At 39.9% G+C, this 26,249-nt stretch overlaps 1 pseudogene; it reads right to left on the minus strand.

Annotated features, from left to right (window-relative positions):
- The window catches only part of LOC114682465, an 83,658-nt pseudogene that overhangs the window by 14,523 nt on the left and 42,886 nt on the right, over window positions 1–26,249 (minus strand).

Consider the following 26,249-nt stretch of genomic DNA (forward strand, 5'->3'; position numbering starts at 1 on the left):
GAAATAACTGAATTGAATTTGACATGGTGGCCTGTGAGAGGCATCCCAAGGCATTTCCCAATGGCAAAGGGCTACCTTGTCTGTTTCTTGTTGCTATGGGATGGTTTTTCTGTATGCTGTGAATATGTGTTGCTATAATTGGTTAATAAAGAAGCTGCTCTGGTCTATGGCAAGTCAGGTTATAGCTAGGCAGGAAATCCAAGAGAGAGACAGGAAGAAGAAAGGCAGAGGCAGGCGAGATACCAGCCTGCCACCCAAGGAGCAACATGCCAGCATTCTGGTAATACCGCTGTCATGAGGCAAAACATAGATTAATAGAAATGAATTAATTTAAGATGATAGAGCTAGCTAGCAAGAAACTTAAGCCATTGGCCAGTTTATAATTACAGTTTATAATTAATATAAGCCTCTGAGTGATTATTTTGTAAGCTGCTGTGGGTCCACAGGCCTGGGTGGGACTGGAGAAACTTCTGGCTACATTTGGCTGCCCAATGTGTTGGCTCAAGTTTCCACATAAAACATGAGAGTATGTAATAAGAGATTCTAAAACAGAGCCAAAAGCAGCTTCCTATTTCATGTCTCGGATGGACTGCAAGATGCCACAGCATTCGGGCTAGACTGCAGCATGGTGGATTCCCCATTCGGCACACAGGAGTGTCTCCAAATGCACAGTACGCTGCATGGTGGATTTAGCCGTTACTCATACAGACAAAAAGGGTTTATGGATCACCTGCATGCCACCTGAAGGCAGCATGGGCCCCAGAGTTGGTGGGGTAAGCATGACCCTCCTAGGTACCTCCACGATGTTGAAAAGTTGAAGTAGCCTGAATCAGAAGTCAGAGCTGCTACTTTAATCTTAGCCATGCTGTAATCTGCAATGGCCAGAAAAGGATTATAGATACACCAAAGACAGATTCAGATGGAATAAAACCTCTAAGTGGTTTATATTATGTGCAAAAATGTACATAGGCTTGGAAGAGAGAGGAAAAGGAAGGCAGTTATATAAAGAAATAGATAATTAAAAAAATAAAATCTTTAAAGAGACAGTAAAGCAATATAAAAAATAAGTGATATAAAGATGGAAATCACACACAGAGTCTGGATTATATTGTCTTTGGGATTTCTAATTACAGAAAGACATTTGTTTGTAAAGGCTACTCAGTTAAACCAATATGTATATTTTAAAGATTTCTTGACTTCAAAATTTGTGTCTAAGGATATGTTGCTTTGGGAAAGAAGTTCTGCTTTTGTTTCCACAGAAGATGAGAACCTGTGGCTTCCTTCCAGATTAATATGGTTCCATCAAGGAAGATCCCATGAGAGGTCTTCAGTGGATCCAATATCCAGGACAGTTTCAAGACAACTGGCTTAGAGAATACAGCCTCACAGACTACTCTAGTCAGGACTTGACCATAATCCTAAAATTTTCCTTATGTCTCTGTAAAACTACCAGCACCTACTGTCAGCAGGAAGTAGCCTAGAAAACTATGCCCACATTTTTAAAAATGGATTTTGGATGTTTGTCTTTTTTAGGCGTTAGTTACAAATTGTTATTGATCATGTCATTTTTTTTTCTAAAAGAGGGGATATGACATAGACATAATAGGATAAAAGGGTAAATTATTGAATCTACTTAAAAAGAGCAACAACTTGTTTAAAATGTTTACATTGCGTTGGATTCTGGGTTATTGATACAAATTTAAAGTTAATTTCATTATACTATATATATATTTCTACTCTTGTTTAATGTATGTTTATGCAACTCAGTTAAAATTGTAATGTATAATTAAGAAATATAGATTACTAATTAGTCATCTATGATAATCACACTTATAATCATGTTAGTTAAGTTTCTTAGATATACATAGATATATTTAAATTAGGTAGGTAATCTTCAAACACTTCAAAGACTTACAGAATATGGCATTTAAAATATTTTAAAAACTTAAGACTTTCTGGATAATGAGACATGTCTGCTCCTGGCAACACCAATTTGCTTAAAAGAACATGATGGGCATGAAAGTAACTCCATATGGAGTTTGCTTTCCTTATGGCATAAGTTAGCATTTTGAAAAGAAACTGTTCTTGCCTAGACTGCTTAACAAACTGTTGTATCAACTGCACATGCAGGACCCATGAAAAAATGACCAGTACATTTTGTCAAAACAAGGAAAGATGGCCTTCAGGTTCATGCTTCATGGAGGAGACTGACAGACATTCTGTAGGACACAAGAAGAAGTGACTGAGAGACTCTAGTCCTATAGGCTGAAGATGGATGCCCCAGAATTGCAGTGGAAATTTAGGTGACTATCTAGGCAGGCAACTGTCTCTCTCATTTCCAGAATTTTGGAAGATGCTTATAATGCACTTCTTATTTACATAGGTAATATTGTATCCTTCTGGGGTCTATAATGTAGTTGAAGACTAAATAGTTATAATTTTCCTTGGTTATCATAAAAGATAAATTAGATATAAAAATTTAGACTCACAAATAAGATAGATGGTAGAGTATTTTCTTTAATTTTGCCAAATACAAATATACTAGATATTGTAAATGTAATTCTTGTTTGATAACTGGTTAATAAAGAAGCTGCTCTGGTCTATGGCAAGTCAGGTTTTAGCTAGGCAGGAAATCCAAGAGACAGACAGGAGGAAGAAAGGTAGAGACAGGAAAGACACCAGCAACCAATTAAGGGCAACATGCCAGTAGACTGGTAACACCACACCCATGTGGCAAAACATAGACTAACAGAAATGGGTTAATTTAAGATGACAGAGCTAGCTAGCAAGAAACTTGAGCCAATGGCCATACAGTTTATAATTAATATTAGCCTCTGAGTGATTATTTTATAAGCAGCTTCAAGACCGTGGGGCTGAGTGGGACCGGAGAAACTTCTGGCTACAACTTGTTGATCTATTTTCATTAGTCCATTGCCTGCTTTTACCATACCTTCTGTATAATCCAGAAAGGAGGGGCATTCTTTTGAGATTATTCTCAGAATAAAAAATTGTTTCTAGTAATGTCCTGTTTACAAACCCCTTTTAGGTGATCTTGTTTACCAAAATCGAAACATTTGACATTTTGATTTTTCTTCAAGCCTCTGGAAATCACCTCTCCTATCCAAGCATGATTGTGAGATTCAATATTGATTGTATCTCGGATCCATTCCTTCAAGGATGCTGATCTTGCTTTTAATGTCATAATTGCCCTTTTTCATTGTGAATTAGCATTTTCAAAAGCCAGAAATTCAATTATCATTTGTCGAGTTTCTGAATTTGGTGTCATTCTATTTGCTGCTGAAGTCAATCTTTGTAAGAAATCAGTGAAGTTTTCTTTTGGGCCCTGTATGACTTTAGTATATGAATCAATTTTCTTTCCTACTTCTTCAATTCTGTCCCAAGCATTTGAGGCAGCTTTGAGGCATAAAGCCAGGGTGTGGTTATTATATATAGATTGCCTTTCTACATTAGTATAATCTTCCTCTCCAAGAAGTTGATCTTGGGAGATTTCCATACCTTTATCCCAACTTTATTGTTCAATGGTCTTAGCCTCATCTTTCCATCAGGTCCTCCATTATAATTGAGGACCAGCTTCCAAAACTGATGTAACCAAATGTCTCTAGTCTTGAGGGATAATTCAAGTTGACTATGCATTTAACATCTTCTGCACAAATGGTGAAGGCATGCCATATGAGACTATCACTTCCTTGAATCTCCCTAAATCTAACATTTGCACATGAGTTCATTCAGCTCTTACACAGTCAGGGGGATATGTATCATTTGGCAGTTCCTGTAAGGTTACTATATAAATTAAGGTTAGCTGTTTGAAAGCTTTAGATTGTTTCTCTCTAACTTTATAATGCAATGCAGAGATTGGTTCTCTTTAAATTACTCTGTCTGGGTATGAATAACTCTATGATCTGTTTGAACAAAGTTTTCTAAAACTTTTATCTTGGCACTAATATTAACCAAATTTTTTAATGATAAAACAGAAAGAATCAAACAAATAATATTAATAATTGACATTATATAAATCGCATTTAAGTTAATTATTCTCTCATTTAATTGCTCCACTTTCAAACCGTCCCATGTATTATCAAACAGAGTCCTAACTCCCTTCATTGTTACAATGTTCCCCATTTTTTAATGGGAAAAACTCTCTCTTAACTAATTTTTCCCTTTAAGGATTACCAATTGTCTCACCAAATCTGCTGAGGATGACTACTTTGATGATGGTGTGGTAGCAGCCCAAGGAGGGGGTCCAGGGAAAGCCCACCATCTACTGGGAGAGAAAATCCAAAGAGCCTGCTGTCTGCACAGGGGCGCATGTGAAAGCAGCTAACTCCTGCGATTTTTTGAGCCCCAACCCCTGTGGAGTCTGCTGCAGAAAAGCTAAAACAGGGAAAATTTCAGACTCCCCCAGAGGGCTTGGGAAAGAAAAAGAAAATCTAGCTAGCATGGTAGTGACTACAGCAGCCAGTAGTTCCAGCCTGAGCTGGTAGCTGCAAAGCCACAGGCAAGTTGCTTTTACACGAATTTGTGCCCCAAAAGTTGGATGCCAAATGTTACACAAATCCTAATTGGTCTTAATAAAAGCAAGAGCCACATACTGGGGTGAATTTTGAAAGATCACAGAGCCAAAGGAACAGGCCACAGCCACCTCTAACCTCTCCAACTCCTCAGCTGAAAGGACCACTCCTGCCTTACATTCCTTACTCCACCAAGCCATATCACTTCCTGTCACAACAACCTCCCTAGTGATGGTGTTAGAGGTGTGTGTGTCTCCCAAGTACTCAGAGCAAAGGCATGAGATCCCAAGTGCTAAGATTAAACCTGTGTGCCACCACTGCCTGGCCTCTGTGGCTAACTAGTGACTGGCTTTGCCCTCTGATCTTCAGGCAAGATTTATTTGTTAGAGCATACATAAAATAAAACCACACGAACCACACAGAGCTTTCCTACTATCCCAGCTCTACTCCACACCTGGAGTTGTCTTTATTGTCCTATGGCTCTAGAATCTACCACGTCTTCAGGTGCCCACTGAAAGCAGTGGCCTCTCACGGCCTCTCTGCAGGTGTTTCAAATCTGTTACATGGCCAACACCTCTCCATGAGCCCTTCAATCTTGGATAGGCAGTCCAGACAGCAAGGCAAAAGAATCCCAGCAAATTCCCAGTCTGGGTTCTAGCCAGATAGCAAGCACAGTTTCTATTCCTTCAGCCTACTGTATATTGATTCTAGTATTACCCTGACAAATTACTAAATTTGAGGAGATGCACAGGAGGAAAGAGGAGACCCAGCAGACAGGAGAAGATCTGAAGGAGATGGGAAAGACAGGAGGAGAAAGGAGAAGATGAGTGACCCCAGAGCACCGGAGCTGCTGGCAGGTCTCTGAACCCCAGTATCTGCTTTCTGGTGACTCTACTGTCTGGGCCACCTCGTCATGACCTGTTGGAAGGCAACCGGGACTCACATCTCCCACAGCTCAGACCTTGGGATTTACATGCCTCATGGAAGAAGACACCTTAAGCCTAGGGCCACAGGCTTGCTCTGCTCTGGGGAAGAAAGCAAGAGACAATTCCCCGAACCCACCATAGCCATGTCTGTTTCTGGGGGGCTGCTTCCATACCTCATTTTACATTCAATCCTTGGTGATGTTCCTCTCTCTGCTTCCTAAGTTTTGTGGTCACAGGTTGGGGAAATGTGTTTGGCTTTGGTGACTTCTTATTCAGCTTTACTGAGTGAGGGTCATTGCTTGAACATGTGGACACTCAAAAAGTCAAATTTTAAAAGTGAGTGAAAATAATATTTATAGAAAGTAGCCATGGTGGCTGGTTACACTTGTGGATCACATTGTATCCATAATCAGGAGACAGAGGTGATACATATTGGTCATTGTTACATAACCCTCTACCAAATCCATGGAATGGAATGTTGCTATCTCTTCTAGAAGTGAGAATAGTTTTCTCATCTCAATGAATTTAAGAAACTAGCTAATCTCTCATAAGCACACCCCAGAGAATAACATGTTCTAGATAAGCCCTCAAGGTATGCCTGAAGGAGTATCCCTTCTCTGATTCTACATCTTATCAAGTTGAGTATCAGTATTAACCATCATGAAAAATTAATAAAATTTGATGTGTAAACAGAGAAAACATTTCTTTCTTTCTTTTTTTTTTTTTTTTTTTTAGCGATATCTCAATTCCAGTGATCCATGTTTGAGGACAAAGTATATAAAATCTTTTGAGTATGGACGTATTCCTTTTCCAGATCTAAGCAGCAATTTTCTGGGGATTATGAACCTCATGTAGAGTAAGACACAGTGCCGAACTCTTCTGACACATGATTTTGCCGTATTATATATGAATCCTATCCAAGCCTCCTCAGTAACTAATCTATAATCTTATTACCAAAGAGGAGAAAGAGAAACAGAAAAATAGAGAGAAGGGGGAAGGAGAAGGAGAGGGAGAGGGAGAGAGGGGGAGAGAGAGAGAGACCCTAGAACTGTAATATGGCTTTGTATTAATTCTTAATCGTGGCTCTCCCTCATAAGACCACACATTCCCAAAGTCCTTTCTTTCTACTAATATCTGCACTAAGTCTATGATAAACATCTCTTTTTAGTCAGGTGTGACCAGTGAGCCAGAGACAGATGGATCTTGGCAAGTTCCAGGTCTAGCCTATCTACTACATAATGAGTTCAAGACCAAACAGAGTTAGAAAGAGAGACTGTCTCAAAACAAACTCACTCCAAAAATCTCTACTTAATAAACTTTAGGGCTTAGAAAATGGTTTAACAGATAATGTACTCATCTTGCAACTATCCCTTTACTTCTGCATTATAAAGCCAGTTGCGACAGTGAATGCCTATAATCCAACGCTTTTAAGGCAAGATAAAAGGCAGAGAGTAGAAATCCTGAAAGCCTATGCACATGTAATAGCAAACTGGAGACCCTGTCTCAAAAATGCTGAAGGGAAAGGACCAACACCTAAAGCTGCACTCTGAGTTCTACACCCACACCATGACACACATGCACACCTTTCCACACATAAATGAACATACATATACAAACAGCCTCAAATAAATAAGTATTAAAATTGCAAGTTGGATAATGTGGCACACACCTTTTATTCCAATAATTGGGAGGCAGAGGCAGGCAGAATTCTGGGTACTCAGGGCCAACCTAGTCTACATTCTGAGTCAAAGGACAGCCAGATATACACAGAGAGACCCTGTCTCAAAATAAAATTCTGACTTTGACTTATATTGACTCATCCTGAAATCCTTTTCCAAAGTGCATTGAAGAATCCCAGCTTAACAACACTATAAACAAGTTTCCTACAACACGGGATAAGGCTGTGTCTCTGACTCTTTCACCTTTCCACAGAACTGCTATCTTTGTCTAACCATTTAAAGCCTCACTAAATAGTCCAGAAGAGCCCACTGGACTCAGAAATGAGTGTGCAAGCCTGTAGCAGTAACATAATGGAGACAGAGGCAGGAAGTCCACTGTCAGTTTAAGGAAAGCTTGTGCTATATAGACACACACATACACAGACACAGACACACACACAATTGCTGTGGATATCACTCTGTGTAAATAAAACACTGATTGGCCAGAAGCCAGACAGGAAGTATAGGCGGGACTAACAGAGAGGAGAATTGAGGGAACAGGAAGGCAGGGAAATGTAAGGTACTGGTAAGCCACAAGCCATGTGGCAACTTACAGATTAACAGAAATGGGTTAATTTAAGATATAAGAACAGTTAACAAGAAGCCTGCTGTGGCCATACAGTTTGTAAGCAATATAAGTGTCTGTGTGTTTATTTTATAATGGGCTGTTGGACTGCCAGGGCTTGGCGGGACCCGGAGAGAAAACTCCAGCTACATACAATGTTGAAGAACAAAACAGAATAACAAAGAGCACAGGTTCAGAACAATATCTCTTAAATATCATTCCAGGTGTCAGCCACTGGTCCCTGTCACATCATTCTCAGAAATGGATGTAATAGCCAAGCATGGTAGTAGAGCCAGGCAAATCTCTTTGAATTCAGTCCAGCTTGGTCTACATAATGAATATGATAGTAAGACATGTCTTAGTAACTCTCTCTCTCTCTCATAAATATCATCGAATATAATTTTGCATTGCCATTTTAAGAAAGATCTCATTAGACATCTCCAGGTGATCTAGAACTCACAATGTATAGTTTAATGGATAATTATATATTGAATATTTTAAATCAAATTCCAGTAAACACTTCATTCTATACCATTGGCACATTATTCAAAGCATGGCAGTTTTCTACACAAGAGGGAGCTTCAGTTGGGTGGTGGTGGCACATACCTTTAATGCCAGCACTCGGGAGGCAGAGGCAGGTGGATCTCTGTGAGTTCGAGGCCAGCCTGGTGTACAAAGCAAGTTGCAGGAAAAGAACAAAGCTACATAGAGAAATCATGTCTCAAAACAAACAAATAAATAAACAGACAAAAAACAAGAGGGAGCTTCCAAGCAATTTTCTTTATATTTATTTATATTTCAAGAAAACTGGAAGTGGGAGAAATTTCATAATCTTTATGTTCCTAGGTTGTTTTTTCTCCATCCCATCATTCTATGAAATCAATATCAATTTTTTTTTGGACTTTTTCTAATTTAGAAACATTTTAACTTGTTTATTTATAAATTGAGATATTTGCACATTTTGTTTTAATGCTAATAAGACTCCAGCTATGGAAGCTGAAACAGTGCTTATTAAAGTAAATATTCCAGCTACCGATAACTCAATGAATTTTTTTAAATGTTTTCTAAAATAGTTAGAAATTTTCCAATTATTGTATTGGAATTTTTAGAAGGCTACTTTTTTTTTACTTTACTGAGATCAAAAAACAAAAGGAGGCTGTTGGTTCACAATTATAGTATTATTTATTGTGCTATCAACACATTGAGTTAAATAGCTGTTATTGTATGTTACATGAAATAAAGAATGACTATACTGGATTACTAAGTTTTCTATTAATACCACGTGGTGGGCAACTCCACAAGCCTAAGCATAATATGATTATCAAAAATAAAATTAGCAGTGTTTCTCATATTATTTTCTTTCTAATGGGTAAGAATCATCTACTGCCTTGGATTGGGTTTCTAATGCTGTGAAGAGACACCATGACCATAGGAACTCTTATAAAGGAAAAACATTTAATTGGAATGACTTACAATTTCAAAGGTTTAGTCCATTATCATCATGGTGCAACAAGGAGGCATGCAGACAAACATGGTGCTGGAGAAGGAGCTGGGCATTGTACATCTTGACCCACAGGCAACAGGAAGTAGTCTGGGACAATGGGTGTGGCTTGACCATATAGGAGACCTCAAAGCCTAACCCCACAATGACACACTTCTTCCAACAAGGTCATACCTACGTCAACAAAGCCATACCTCCTAACAGTGCCACCTCCTATGAGCTTATGTTGGCCAATTACATTCAGACTCCCACAGGTACTAAGTACTAATTGATTAAGTATTTTGAAATTCCTGGTTATGGGTTTCTTGATTGATGCAATAAGTCAAACCAAGCCAAATTAAAAGTCCAGGTTTAATGAGCAAAGCATCTCTGGGTGACCTCAGGGGAAGAAGATAAATCATATGGCACATCTATGGACCAGATCTTAAATACCCTGTAGGAGAGGTCTCGAGTAGCTCCAGGGGAGGAGCCGCTGCTTGGTGGGCTTTCTTTGGACATGGTCTGGAGAAAGCAGCTCCAGGGGAGGAGCTGCTGCTTGGCAGGTTTTCTGAGGGTGGTGTATGGATAGAGGGTAGGGCTAAAGAGGAGTTCCCAGCTAAACATTAATGTTCATAAGGAAGTATGATATGTCCTCCTGTATGAGCACACAATGGACTCATACTATTGAGAAAGAATAAAAGTATAAGTTTGTTTCCAAATCATAATTTATTAGACCATGAACTTTTCAGTGGGGCCCACCCAAGTCCCCATGATAAATGTCATGAAGTACTCAGCTTACATTTAACCCAATGTAGGCATAATTATAAGGTTGCTCCTTCTCTTCCAATAGGTCAGGGAGACTAGTAAGGCACTTCTTTTTTTTTTTTTTTTTTTTTTTTTTTGGTTTTTTGAGACAGGGTTTCTCTGTGTAGCTTTGCACCTTTCCTGGAACTCACTTGGTAGCCCAGGCTGGCCTCGAACTCACAGAGATCCGCCTGCCTCTGCCTCCCAAGTGCTGGGATTAAAGGCGTGCGCCACCACCGCCCGGCAAGGCACTTCTTTAATACCAGCTATGTTTATGGAGATGCCTGTTTTAATAACTTTGCTTCCTATGGTGGTATTTTATTTGTACTGAAATGTGATTTTAATTGTATGTTAATAAATAAAGTTGCCCGGGGGTCAGAGCTATTAGAGCCATAGCAAAAGCCGGGCAGTGGTGGCACACGCCTTTAATCCCACCACTGGTAGGCAGAGCTGGGCAGATCTCTGTGTGTTCAAGGATACAGCCAACAGACAGTGATGAGGCAGTCATGTGGTTGGTTTTACAACCAATGAGAAGGCAGAACAGAAAGTCTATATAAAGACAAACAGATAGGAAGTAGGTCTCTTTCGGAGAGGTCTCTTGGCTTAAGAGGCTAGCTGCAGCAGGCGGGTAAGGCTCTTAGCTCTGACCTCATGGCTTTCTTCTTTGCATTGGTTCTGTGTTTCTTTCTTTCTTTCTTTCTTTCTTTCTTTTTTTTTTTTTTTTTTTTTTTGAGACAGGGTTTCTCTGTGTAGCTTTGCGCCATTCCTGGAACTCTGCCTCCCAAGTGCTGGGATTAAAGGCGTGTGCCACCACCGCCCAGCCCTGTGTTTCTTATTTAATAAGATGGTTGGTTACATCTACAGCTTCCAATAAATTGTACAGGGTGAATTTTATGTTTTCCACTTGCCCAATGAAAACCTATTCCATTATTAATCCCAAAGCATCTTGATGTATTATTTGTTATTAATGGCTGAACATATATGTGAATCAGTAGTCTTCCTGTAATGAGCATAGTAAAAAAAATGTCTTTTAGACATGCAAAAATAGCTTAGTCATGAACCCAACTACACCCAAGGATGCACCTGATAACCAGAACCCAGTGACATCACTCACTAAAGATAACCAGACACAGTCCTAGAACTCCATGTTGCCTATTGGACAGTCTATAAGCAGAGGCCAAGAGAAATGCTCTGCTCTGCACTTCTGGAGAGATGCTACCTTGAACTGCCCTACAGGAGGAGAGTCCCTCCCACATCACAACTCTTGAATCAGAGACTTCTGTTAGAGACTGGACCTGACTTTCAGCCAAGATACTTCACACAGGTGAGCAGCCTTGAGGAGATAGGTTTAGCACGAGAGTTAGGAATTGAAAGTGGAGGGGGGGGCGTGGCGCACCCCTTTAATCCCAGCACTCGGGAGGGAGAGCCAGGCAGATCTCTGTGAGTTCAAGGCCAGCCTGGGCTACAGAGTGAGTTCCAGGAAAGGCGCAAAACTACACAGAGAAACCCTGTCTCAAAAAACCAAAAAAAAAAAAAAAAAAAAAAAAAAAAGGAACTGAAAGTGTAAACTTTGTGTGATGACCATCAGCAGAATACAGTATAGCCTTGTTATACTAACTACACTTATCTACCTTCTTGCTCACATTTCTCTTTTCCCCCATGACTTTATCTCCAGGATTTATTGTCAGCTGTTTACTGGATCTTTGCCATTCTGACTAACATTAACACAATTCATCTTTTATTAATTTTTAATTTTTCATACCAATCAGTTTCTCATCCCTCCTTCCCCCCCCCCCATGGCCCTTTTATACCTCCATCTACTCTTCAGAAAGGTGAAGGGCCCCCATGGGAGTCAACAAAGCCATGGCATATCAAGTTGAAATAGGATCAATCTCATCCCCACTGCATCAAGGCTAAGTGAGGTGTCCCATCATAGGGAAGAGGTTCCAAAAAGTCAGCCTCCCTTCCCACTCCATGTCCACATATCCTGTGGATCCCACAGACCATCCTCTCTAAATCTCTCTCCCCACACTCCTTGCTTCATCCCAGCCACCAACACCAGCAGGCATTCCCTGTGAACACACCAGCAGAGCAGGCCAATAAATCAGGTGACACACAGTCATCACACTATCCCAAGATCCAGAGATGAAACAGAAACCAAGGAACATACACATACCCACTAAGGACAAACCCAGACCTATAATCATCCCAAACCCAGATGCCTAGAGGCCAGCACAAGAACATGATCAATAATAGCCAAGGCTTTATGTGTCCACTAGAGTCCAGCTATATGAAGATGATAGAGGTGCTTAAAGAGGAGTTAATAAATCCCCTAAAGAAAGCCAGGAAAACACAAACCAACCATTGGGAAAATGAATAAATCCTTCAAATAAACTCAAGAAAAAGGAAACAAACACTTGAAGGAAATGAATAAAATAGTTCAAGACCTGAAAATGGAAAGAGAAGCATGAAAGAAAACACAAACTGAGGGACTCTGGCAATTAAAGGTTTAGGACTGCAAACAGGAACTACAGAGGCAAACTTCACCACCAGAATACAAGAGATGGAAGAGAGGATGTCAGGTTCTGAAGACAAGACAGAAGAAATGGGAACATCGGTCAAAAAAAAAAAGGGTTAAATCTGAAGAAATTCCTGACACAAAACACCCAGGAAATCTAGAATATTACAAAAGAACAAATATAACAATAAGATAGAGCCGGGAGGTGGTGGTGCACGCCTTTAATCCCAGCACTCGGGAGGCAGAGCCAGGCGGATCTCTGTGAGTTTGAGGCCAGCCTGGGCTACCAAGTGAGTTCCAGGAAAGGTGCAAAGCTACACAGAGAAACCCTGTCCTGGAAAAACAAAAACAAACAAACAAACAAAAAAGAATAAGAAAGAACACAGGAAAAAGAAACTCAGGTCAAAGGCACAGAGAATATTCTCAAAAAAATTATAGAAGAAAATTCCTCTAACATAAAGAAGGAGAGGCCTATCAAAGTAAAAGAGGCATACAGAATATCAAAGAGATTAAACCAGACAAAAAGTCCACTCACCACATGATAAACTAAATACTAAACATATAGAACAAAGAAAGAAAATAAAAGCTTCTAGAGAAAAACACCAAGAAACACATAAAGGCAGATGTATTAGAATTATACTTGAATTAGAAACAATGGAGATTCTAAAAGCCAGAAGGGCCTGGACACATGTGCTGCAGACTCTAAGAGACCACAGATGCCAGCCAAGACATAGCAGATGGAGAAACTAAGACATTCCATAATAAATTAAATTTAAACAATATCGAGCTACAAATTCAGCCCTACAGAAAGTACTTCTCAGAAGGAAAACTCCAACCCACAGAGGGTAACTACACCCAGGGAAACACAGGAAAGAAAGAATCTCACACCAGCAAAGTCAAAAGAGGGAAACATTCTCTCTCTCTCTCTCTCTCTCTCTCTCTCTCTCTCTCTCTCTCTCTCTCTCTCACACACACACACACACACACACAAGAACAACAATAAAATAGAATCAACAATCATTTATTATTGGTATCTTTCAATATAAATGGCCTCAATTACCCAATAAGAAGACACAGAATAAGTAGGGATGTGAAAACAGGGTTGATGCTACGGCCACATACAAGAAACATACCTCAACAAAAAGGGCAGACTTTACCTCATGGAAAAGGGTTGGGAAAAGATATTGCAAGCAAATGGACCTATGAAGCATGCTGGTGTAGACATTTTATTATCTATCAAAATATTCTACCACCATTCCAAGTCCTCTAAATAGCTTCAAAGGCAAACTGAAATCCAGAATTGTATTTTATTCTTAGTTATGATAGTCCATTTTCACCCTGATGATCTAGGTATATACTTTGCTAAAATATATAAATATAAGTATAAAGGTATATAGTTTGATATTAATATCACCATATTATCACTATGTATTATAATTTGCTTACAATTTACCAAGAAAGTTGAAAATAGCAACAAAATGTATATCTAAAAATAGTAGCTCAAGAGTCTTATAAGGTAAAAACAGAAATTGCTATTTACATATTTTATGTACCTGTACTGCAATTGTCTAAGTATTTAATGGCCAAACATTAAAATGCACATTATCCAAGAAGAGATCTTAGATTTGATGAGCAAAGTGAGAAGCAAATATTACTTAATGTTGCTCCACAACCAGAAACAAACATTGCTGCTTTAATTAACAAGTAGAAATTGAAATCATTCTCTTGAAAAATGTTTAAGTATCTACACAATAACCTACAGAACAATGTGATCAGAGAGGACAAAAACAGAAAAATTATGGCATCAGTAATGATTTTAAAACAGCTTGATTTTGAAAACATTTAGGTATCTGTATGTACACATTATCACCTGTATATGAGTACACAAATAATAAAACCCAGAGGCAATCTACATGGTTATACACTGTGGAACTGAATAAAAGTTATGCTGGTCTGCATTAAGTCCTAGGATGGCAGTACAAACCTATGTATGCTTAATGCATTAAAAATAGACAGGCAAGACCATCTGAGTCAGATCCTTAGCACATATGCAAATCATCCTCACAAATAAATAAAGTAATACAAACATAGGAGAGCTAAGGAGCGGCCTCAGACAATAAAGGCAATTGCAACCAAGGCTAAAGACTAGTCTGATCCACAAGACTCAAATGTCAGAAGGAAACAAATTCTCTCTACTTGTTCTCTGGCCTCCACAAAAGCATTGTGGAGTCTGTGTGTATGTGAACAGTAGAACATTCAACATATGTGTTTACATCAATGGCACAAGTGGTGTGATTTTGTTCTTTCATTCCCCTAATGATAGGACACTTTGGGGTACCCTATAGACATTGCTGCTAACTGACTTCTGCTCCACTAATTTACACTTAATCATTCCTACTAATGCTCTTAACTTAAATGGCTCTTCTGAATCTTATTCTGCTCTAATACTTCAATCAGTTCCCACTTAAGTTCCAAAATTCAATTTGCCTTATAGCAACAAAGTTCCTCATATTAAAGGAACTCCTAGACATTTTCACTTCTCACTGTTCCTAATCTTTAATTTTTATTTTTATTTTGCGTGTGTATTCATACAAAGGTGCACATGTGTGTATGGGGTACTATGTTCATGAGGGGACCAGAGGACAACTTTGGGTGTCATTCCTCAAGTGTCATCCTGAGATTTGCTGGAGAATAAAGATCATAGCGTTTGATACCTGGAGCAGGTCACACCTGTTGTGTGATATTTGTTTGTGTCCTGTCAAATAAAGCTTGCCGGAAGATCAGAGGATGGAGCTAGCCACGAGTTAACCATAGAGGCCAGGCAGTGGTGCCTCAGACCTTTAATCCCAGCACTTGGGAGGCTCCCAACCTTAATACCTTTAATAGCAATAGGAGTCTAATGGTTTTGATCCCAGCACTTGGGAAGCTTGTCCCTAGAGCAGGTCCTACCCACACCCAAAATTTCCCTGTTTTATATATTTGAGCAAAATTATCAAATTGCTTAAAAGCCAAACTTAAGAAAAGACAAAAATACTAGGTGCTCTCATAACCAAATCTTCCAAAGTCTTGGGAAGAGGATCAAATTATTTGAAAAGAGTAATGCTAAAAGATAAAGTAATTATGATGGCTCACATATTTATTTGTTTGTTTTTTGTGTGTATTTTATTATATTATTTGATTTTATTTTCAGGCAAGGTCTCACTACACAGGCCACGTTGGCTCTAAACTCATGATCCTTGTCCTGGTTGGATTTTCCTCAACATGACATAAGCTAGGGATACTAGGGTAGAGGATCTTCAACTCTAGGGAGGTTTCTTATTAATGATTTATATAGGGAGGGACCAGCACACTGTGGAGCTGTACTATTCCTGGGCAGGTGGTACTGAAATACTTAAGAGAGCAAACAGAATATTAGGATGCCTGTTTGTTTTCTAATGAGAGGGAGAAAGAAGGGGTGTGGATTTGGATGAGAGAGGAAGATCAGGCAGGGGTTGGGGAAGGGTAATCATAATCAAAATAGATTGCATGGAACCCTATTTTCAATTATAAAAGGAAAGGAAAGAAAAAAAAAAGAAGAAGAAGAAGAAGCCAGGAAGAACAAGCCAGCAAGCAGCATTCTTCCAGGTCTCTATTTCAGGTCCCGCCTCTCGGCCTCTACCTTCAGCTCCTGCCTGACTTGCCTGTATGATGGATGTGAACTGGACCTGGATGCCAAATAAACCCTCTCCTCCCCAAGCACTGAGTGAACTCAGTGAGTCTAAAATGAGCCCAGGAAGTAGAGAAGAGGAAACAAAAGAAGGCAGGGGGACAGAAGGGGAGGAAAGAAGGAATGGATTTCCTCAAGGTACATTCTATTCATTACCAAATCCTAAATAATGAAGGGTGGCCAATGTAGGGATAACAAACCCAAACACAAATATTCTGTGTCAATAACACTGAATTTCTCAACATGATTGTGGTCAGTGATGAGCCTAGGTAGAAGAAAAGCAACTGCAATATGATATACTACCCTAGCACCCATAAAGTAAGTGAATGCTTCTTAAACAGCTTTCCTTACAAGGAGCACAACCTGTCCTCAGGGGCCTAAAAGAACACAGATTGGGACTGCAGGAAACTTTATTCCTTTTTTGTATTTGTCTGGATCTTCCTGGTACATTGTTACTGCTACAGAAAAGTAATAATAGCTTCCCTTAACATAAACCCACGTTTCCATACTTCCACAGGACTGAAGATATATCCTGCATTTAAGTAATCCATACTCAAAAATGCGAACTTTCAACTGAAGAACAGGAAATGTCCATCCCAATGATTGTCTACTTGCAAACAAGAGCTATATTTGTTAGCAGATTTCACATTAGCTGCAATATACAATCATTAATTTAGACATATATTAGGAGAGAAAATAACTGCAAGATAAATGATACTTCAGTGGGCACACACCTGTAATCCCAACTCTTGGAACACAGCAGGATTATCCCAAATGTAAACCAGCCTGGTTTACATAGATGAATTCCAGAAAAACTGTCCAGCAAATAAGCTCAAATATATCAATTAATTCAATAATTAAAATTTTATAAACAGGGTAAATGTAGTTTAGCAACAATATTTTTTAGACTGTGTGACAAAAAAAAAAAAAGACACTTCCTTACACTCAGTCTCAATACTGTCCAGAAGAAAAGCCTGAGTCTTCATTCAAAGATAGGATACATGAAACAAAAAAGCCTTAATATTGAAGAAATGAAGTCATCTAACAGCACAATTATCCTACTGCAAGAAAACCCACAGAAATAAAAATTAATACAAAAAAAAAGTTAAGCAATAGGATTGATCTATTTACTGAAATCACACCAAAGAAAAATATTTTCAAACCTCAGACAACTATTTCTAAGGAAGGAAGCAGCTCAGTGGTAGAACTCCTGCCTGGCATGATGCCTGCCTGGGTTTCACACAAAACATTAAAATTATCTAGAATAATGGGGAATCAAAGATATGTAAAAACAAAAAAACATAACTGTAAAAGCAAATGAACTTTTCAGAAGGAAAGCTGAGTGATAATCATGATTTAGAACTAATTTGTATAGACTTGTATGGTGATATTTTATTTGTAGTGAAATGTGATTTTAATTGTATGTTAATAAATAAAGTTGCCTGGGGGTCAGAGCTATTAGAGACATAGCAAGAGCATGGCAATGGTGGCGTACATTTATGCCAGCACTTGGTAGGCAGAGCTAGGTAAGTCTCTGTGTGTTCAGAGATACAGCCAGCATTGGAGACACATGCCTTTAAGACCTGGAGGGCTGTACTTACAGGCAGTGATGAGGCAATCACGTGTTTGGGTTTACAACCAATGAGAAGGCAGAACAGAAAGACTATATAAAGACAAACACACAGGAAGTAGGTCTCTTTCCGAGAGGTAGGACTACCGCAGGAGGAAGGGTAAGGTTTTTGCTCTGAGCTCTGACCTCTTGGCTTTCTTCTTTACATTGGTTCTGTGTTACTTATTTAATAAGATGGTTGGTTACATCTACAGACTTGGGCCAAAACGGGCAAAAAGTAAACAGAAAGCACACAGGTCTGCATGACAAACAAGATTATTCCTCCACTCTGAATCAAACCCTGCAGGATGAACAAAGGAGCAACATTTTCACATTTTACTTGTTTAGTCATAGGCTGGACAGTGGCTTGTGTGGGGGTAAGAGCATCAAGACAAGGCCATCCTCAGGTGAATATAGAATTCAAGGCCACCCTGGACTACTAAAGACCACTTTGCAAAAACAGTTAAGTCTGGCTTGAAATTTTTGGCCACATATGTTATTCTACTTATGCAAAGTAAAACCAACACTGGCATTTAGTGGTCATTTAAGAAAGATCTTAGCCATATGTGGTGGCACACACTTTATTCCCAGGGCTCCAGAGTCAAAGGCAAGCAGATCTCTGAGCTTGTAGCCAGCCTGCTCTGCTCAGCAACTCCAGGCCCACCAAGGATACATATTGAGACTGTTTCAAAGAACCCAAAGCCAAGGTCAGGCATGCTGGTGTAAGCCTTCATTCCCAGCACTTGGGAATCAGAGACTGGAGGATCTGCCTGTGAGGTCAAGGACAGCCTGGTCTACATAGCAAGTTCCAGCACAGCCAGGGCTACATAGAAAGAATGTGTCAAAGTCAGAGCAATGTCTTATGTCATTACATCTAAATAGCAAAGTTGTTGAGCAGTCAACCCACAAGAGTCTTTATAAATTGAGTGTCTCCAACAGGCACAGCCTTTTATGTTATTGATGAAACAACAAAATGATTTTTCTAAACCACCAATATTAAATGCAAAAGTATTTTATGCATCCTCTCCTCATAGTAGCCAAAGTATTCCAAATAACATACTTTGCAGATATAAATATTATGACAACCAGAGCAGACTAGTTCTATGACATCAGAGCTTTTCAGAACATGTTGCTACGTCATACAAATGACGAATAACAAACTGAACAAAAAATTCAATCCTGTATAAATTTATTCACCACACATCCCAAATGTTTATTAACTACTAGTACTGTTTTTAAAAGTTTCTTTGCAGGTGTATGTGGGTGTATATTTGTGTGTAAATTTGTGTGTGTGGTCTGTGTGTCTGGGTATGTGTGAAATATGTATATTTATGTTTGTGTGTGTGTCTTTATATTTGTTTGTATTTGTGTTTGTGTATGTTTGTGTTTGAGTGTGTGTGTGTGTACATATTTGTGTGTGTGGTATATGTGTTAATGTATGTGATGTGTGCATTCATTTGTATGTATATTATGTGTCTATTTGTGAATGTGTGTGTTGGTTGTGAGAGAGAGGTGAGTGTATCTGTTTGATGTGTGAGTGCAGGTACATACTATACCTCATGTGTACTGACCAATGGAAACCTTTCAGGACTTGGTTCTTCCTACCATGGGTTCCCAGGAACAAGCTTATTGTGCTTGTACAGCAACATGCTTTGATCTGATGAGTCATCTCAAGATCTCACAACTACATATAAATAAACTTTATAAAATAATTTCCTACCAAACAACAGAAGCTATGCTCTTCAGGAGGAGTCTAATCAAATAATACTGCACAAGGGGACACAGTGTTTAAGGACATTGCTGACTCAGCCTACAGTGGCCCTGGAACTGACAACCACAGCTCCATGTGGTGGGAAGAGTTGGGTTCTCAGGATCTGAAGCAACCCCTCCACAAAGGCCCTGGCACCAGACCACTGCCAGCTCCATAGTCCTGGTTTTAGAGATGGAGCTCTGTTTCATTCTCAATATATCAAGGCCTTAGGCCAAGCTCTCATTGACTGGGCCCCAGGTTGGAATTCCCTCTCCCAAGAATGTTCTTCCTCCCTGCCTGAGGGCCTAAATGAAAGCCTTGCTTGACCAGGCCAGTCCTTAACACAACAGTGGTTTACATTTCCAATAGTTGTCACCTGGTGTCATACTGCTCATCTCTCAGAACTAAGCTTTTCTCAAGAAAACTGGAACTTGAAGGCACACCAGGCCTTAAGGGAGGTTGTGACCCTGTGATGCCTCCTTGAACAGCTTGTTAGAGGCCTGTTCTTTGATACAGGAATGGGCCTAGTGCCTGGTAGTCAGTCAGGGGTGTCTCTTTTGTGATGGTTTGGAGCCAAATGTCTGGACAATCCTGGTGAAAAAAATATGTATTATGGCATCCTTATCTCTACCAGGCCTGGTTAGCACAGACTTATGTTTGGGGTGCTTTAGAGGCAGTCCTCCCTTAGCTACATTCTACTTTTTCAGACTTACTACCTACTAAGCATTGGTCAATCCTTTCCATCACCAGTTCAACTCTACTCTTCATCACAGGGAAGTAGAGGAGTGCTACCCCACACAAGAGATGCCCTTTTCAACCTCCACAAAATTAACGGTAAATGATCTTACGGGTAAAGGTTAAATGCAAACAGCTGAATGTCAAGAAGATACTGGAAATTAGGCCTCTCTGAGTTTGGAAACCTGCCTGCCATGGATGCGCCAAAAGCATGGTGTTGTTGACTACTAACATGTTTCTACACACAGCTCCCTGTTCCCAATGTTCTGCAAAGAGGCAGCCCATAGTGCAAAGTTATTCCAAGGCCTGTGCCACGGTTCAGGGAGTGCAAGGACCGCGTGGGAACTCACAGAGCAGGGGATTTGACTGCAGATTCACACCCAGTCCTTAGGAGGACCCAACACACTTGCTCCAGCACGTTCCCATCTGCTCTTCCCGATCTGGGGACAGGAGCCCATCGCTCACCAAGGCATGGCTTCCCAGCTCGTCCATGGCCCCTCAGGGTTCCCAGCAGCGGCACTCACAGCACAGCACACCACATGTAAACACTGGCGCCAGCTGCTCTGCTAAGCCAAGCCCTCAGACTCCCGGAAGGGCCCTGCACCACTTAGACTGGCAGTTCAGCCCCGAGGGACCTGATTGGCTAGTGAGGCCTGAGTGACAGGAGCACCTCCCTTAGGGTTACAGTGTGCTTAAAGACGCAGCACAATGGTTGCTGTCTCTGCCTCCCTCCCCAGACCCAGACCTTTTCCAGGCTGCAGAGGTATGCATTTCAATAGCACTTGCTCTGGCTCCTCCTAGAGGAGCCTTAGGCACTTCCCCTTCTTCCTCCCGGACACAACGTGACTAATTTGCACAGCCATTTCCTCAATGTGGAGTGGCGTGATTTCCTGTCCCACAGGTGAAGGGTGCCCAAAATATTCACAGTTTTAAAGAGAGATTTAAGGACACAAAAGGAGATGTTTGTTCGGTGGCTTCACGCTGAGGTGAGGTGAACTGAAGGTCCTTTACCTGTTAGTCACAGGCACTTCAGAGAACAAGGGGAGAAATGCAGGCACCAGATAAAAACACAGAATGATAGATTTGTCTCCCACCAGAAGGCTGGATGATGGCTCCATTGCTGTCGAAGTTTTCTTCCGGAATTCAGGGCAAAGTCTTGACAAATGAATAATAGTAAAAAGAGTAGTCTTCAAAATAAGTGGAATAGTTAGAGAATAATGGAGCTAGGAAGAATGTCTATATGAGAACTATTGTTAGCCAGCACATCTTTTTCAGTGGGCAAGTGAAAAAAAAAAAAAAACCCACAACTGCATTATTTAAGGTTGTCTTCATGAGCAGGACTAGTAAAAATTAATCTCTCCATGTGTGTAAAAAGTGAATTTATTCGAATGTCTCCGAAGCCGTGGTCCAGCCAGTCCAACAACGGCTGTCTACCAATGGAACATTAAAGACTCCAGTAGATGTTCAGCCCATGAGGCATGTCTCAGCTGGTCTTCAGTATACACCAAAATTAACAAGATGTAGGCTGAAATGCTAGTAAAGAATGAACTTGGTAGCCAGACCTGGGGCAAGCAGACAAATAGAGAGAGAGTTTCCTTCTTCAATATCGTTTCATATGTAGTCTGCAACAAGAAGGTGTGATCCAGATTAAGGTGGATCTTATTATTTGTTTGAAGAGGTGGGTTTATTTTATATTATTGTTTTGTTTTGTTTTGTTTTTTTGGTGTTTTTGAGACAGGGTTTATCTATGTAGCCCTGAAACTCATTCTGTACAACAGGGTGGCTTCAAACTTAGAGAAGTTGACTTCCTCTGCCTCTTGAATCCTGGTGTGAAAGCTGTGTGCTGCAACCAAGATGCCAAAGGTGGATCTCATCACCTCAAATGATCCAGATTTACGATGGGTCTTTAAGTTCAAAACCTTTAAGAAAATTCCCTGACAGGTGTACCCAACAAATTGGGTTTTCGTTCATTCCATAGATAGTCCATTTAGGTACCAAAAATAGCCATCACAACAGCCAAGACAGAGAACTGAGAAAGATTTCTTACCTGCAGGAGGGAAGGAGAGCATGGGAGTCATTTCCAAAGCAGTGTTTTTCCTAAACAAAGGAAGCATGGGGACTTACTGAGGGAGTCTGCACACATTCATGGAGAGTTCTGCCTATTCCTAAGCATGCTCAGTTAGCAAATCCACTTCTAAACACAATCACAATGGAAAAGCAGGGACATTTGGGACATTCTTAGCTCAAAGTCATGCCAGAACATATATAAATTATCAAAATAATGGAAGGAAATGACTTCTGGTATGTCCATCTTGTACCACAAGGTCTAAGCTGAAAATCAAGGAAATGACACTATGAAAGTAGATTGCTTTGGAGCCTATGCTACATGTCAACCTTGATGTTTGATCTAAAAGATAGCTGCACCAATCTGCAGTTCTCACAGATACAAAAGACAGAGAACACAAATACAGAAAACATCAAGGAAAAGTCACCTAGCAGCACTGTATACTCTGCTCTTAGATGAGTGGTTACGATGAGCTCTGTTAACCTCAGAACAAAGCTGCTTTTGCCTCTGAGCAGGCTGGCTCAGAGGAAGGCCACAGCTGCTTCTCTGTAAGCCCAAAGGAGTTCATTTTACCTAGCCCTGGCTGCTGTCTGTCTCAGAGTTGTGACATCACTATAGAAAATTCCATTCTTTCCTTTTTCTAATTTAAAAAAAATTTCTAGTTATATGCTGTTTTTCCTGAATGTGTCTGTGCACAGTACCTAAGACACCAGAAGACAGGAGATGCCCGAGCCTGGAGCTACAGCAAATGGTTAACTACCATGTGGGTTCTGGGAATGGAACCTGGATCTTCTGTAACAACACCAACTGCTCTTAACTGCTGAGCCACCTCTCTAGGCCCTCCTTTTTTTTTTTTAATTAAATTTTTTCTATTAGAACATATTACATCAATTTTCCCTCTTTCCCCTCCCTCCATGTATTTCCACATACTTCCCTTCCAATTTCCTCCTTGTTAAGTATATATGAATAAGTACACTGAAATATATGAATACATACTGCCCAGTCCATTTTTGTTATTTGTATGTATATGGATTAAGTCTGACCATGTTGTACTTAGGGAGCTCTTCCCTGCCTGAGAATAATTCACTCACCTGAAGTAGAGTCCTACTTTGTAATCAGCATCAGTTGTCTGACCTGGACTAGGCTGCCTTGTATAGGAATCATAATCAAGAACAGACAATTTGGATTGGAAAATGCTTGAGTAGTTAAGAGTACTGAAGAATCTTCCAGAGCACTCAGCTTCCATTCCCAGTACATATGGAAGCTCACTACTGTCTGTAACTCCAGTTCCAGGGGTTCTGACAGCATCTCCTGGCCTCCCTAGTCACCTGGCATGAGTGGAATACAAAGACACAGAAACAAAAAAGCCATACACATAAAATCATGACTGAAATTAGATTTTTTTTAAAGCCACAACAACAAAAACCATAAGAAGAGATGACTTGCAACATGAAACTTATTTTTCAAACTGTGTGTGGTGGTGAACTCTTTTATTACAGAACTCCAGACACAGAGGCAGGAAGATAACTGGAGTTTTAAAGCATGTGCTACATAGAAAACTTAAACACACATCCACCATCCACAGAATGTTAAAAAAATGAATAATAAAGAGTACAGGACTTTTGGGACAACATCTCCAAAGTCATTTCAGCTGCCAGCTTTTGTTCCCTGTGAAATCATTCTCAGAAATGAATATATCCGAGCACATCAGCAGAGCCAGGTGATCTCCATGAATTCACACCTGCTTAGCCTACAGAGTGAGTATGAGAGTAAGACATGTCTAAATAACACACAGTAACATACACACACACACACACACACACACACACACACACACACACACGAACACACACATATTTAATATAATTTTGCTTTGTTGTTTTAGACAGGATCTCATTAGAAAGCTCCAGCTGACCTGGAATTCCTTATATATAGTTTAATGAACAGTACATACATTGAATCTCATAAAACAAATTCTGATAAATATTTCATTCTATAGCATTGGCTCATTATTCAAAGCATGACAGTTTTCTATACAAGAGGGAGCTTCCAAACAATATTTACTTCATATTTACTTATATTTGAAGAGAACTGGAAGTGGGGAAATTTTACACTGTTTACATGCCTATAGGTTATTTTTCTTCATCCAATCATTCTATGTAATCGATAACAATCTTTTCTTAAACTCTTTCTATTTTAGAAACATTTTAACAAGTGTGTAAATTGAGCTGATTGCACATTTTGTTTTAATGCTAAGATTCCAACTTTTGAAGCTTAAACAATGCTTATTAAAGTAAATATTCCAGCTACCAGTAAACCAATGAATCTTTAAAATCTATTATGTATACAGTGTTCTGCTTCCATGATACCTACAAGCCAGAAGAGGGCACAGAATCTCATTATAGATGGTTGTGAGCCACCATGTAGTTTCTGGGATTTGAACTTAGGACCTCTGGAAGAGCAGCCAGTGCTCTTAACCTCTGAGCCAATTCTGCAGCCCAAACCAATGAATCATTAAGGAGAAACCCACAAAGACAGCTGACCACTGCTCCTAGGAGCTCACAGACTGTTGATCCACAGCTAGGGAGCCTGCATGGGACCGACCTAGGCCCTCTGCATGTGGGTGACAGCTGTGTAGCTTGATGAGTTTGTGGGACTCCTATCTCTGGCATCAGGACCTCTCCTTGGTGCTTGAGCTGGCTTTTGGGAACCTATTCCCCATGCTGGATTGCCTCTCCCAGTTTTGATGCAGGGGGAGGATCTTGGTCCTATGATGACTTGATGTGACATGCTTTGTTGACACCCATGGGAGGCCTGCTCCTCTTTGAATGGAGAGGGAGGAGTGAATGGGGACTTAGTAGAGGTGGTGGGAGGGAACAGGAAGAGACTAGGGAGGTGAAACTGCAGTTGGGATATTAACTAAATGAAAAACTTTAAGTAATAAATAAAAAAATAATGTTTTTCTAAAATTGTTAAAAAATTTTCCAAGTATTGATTGAAGTTTTTGGAAGATCACACTTTTTCTTATTTTACTGGGACCCAAAACAGAAAATGAAGTCATTGAAACACAATTATAGTATTATTTGTTGTGCTATCAACAAATTGAGTTAAATAGTAGTAATTGTTATGTTACATGATATACTGAATGAATGAATATACTGGATTCCTAGGTTTTCTATTCACAACACAGAAGGACCAACTACACAAGTCTGTGCATAGTAGGAGCCATTGTTCATTGTATCAAAAGTAAAATCTGAAGAGTGTTTCTTGTAGATTTCCTCTCTGAAGGGTAACTAATCTGGTACTAAGTATTAATGTTCACAAGGAAGTATGATATGTTCTCCTATTTTTTAAGCTACGTGAGGAAATAGTGAAGCCATACTCTTGAGAAAGGCTAAAAGTATAACTTTGTTTCTACACCATAATTTATCAGACCATGAAATTTTTGGTAGGGCCCACCCAAGGCTCCATGATAAAGTACGTGAAGTATTTAGTTTACATTTAACCCAAGGTGGGAATAATGACAAGGTAGCTCCTTGTGCTCCAATTGCACAGAAAGGCAACTGAATCAAAACTCTTCCTGTAATTGACATAGTAAAATGACTTTTAGACATGTAAAAACAGCTTAGTCAGGAACCAACCCCACTACACCCAAGGCTGCACCTGATGACCAGAACCCAGTGACATCACTCACTCAAAACAAGCAGACTCCATGACACCCACTGGACAGTCTATAAGCAAAGACCAAGAGAAATGCTCTGCACATCTGGAAAGATGCCACCTTGATTTACCCTGTGTCTAGAGCATCTCTCCCAGGATGCTAACCCTCAAACCAGAGACTTCT

The sequence above is a fragment of the Peromyscus leucopus genome, chromosome 5 (assembly GCF_004664715.2).
Source record: "Peromyscus leucopus breed LL Stock chromosome 5, UCI_PerLeu_2.1, whole genome shotgun sequence".
Taxonomy (NCBI): domain Eukaryota; kingdom Metazoa; phylum Chordata; class Mammalia; order Rodentia; family Cricetidae; genus Peromyscus; species Peromyscus leucopus.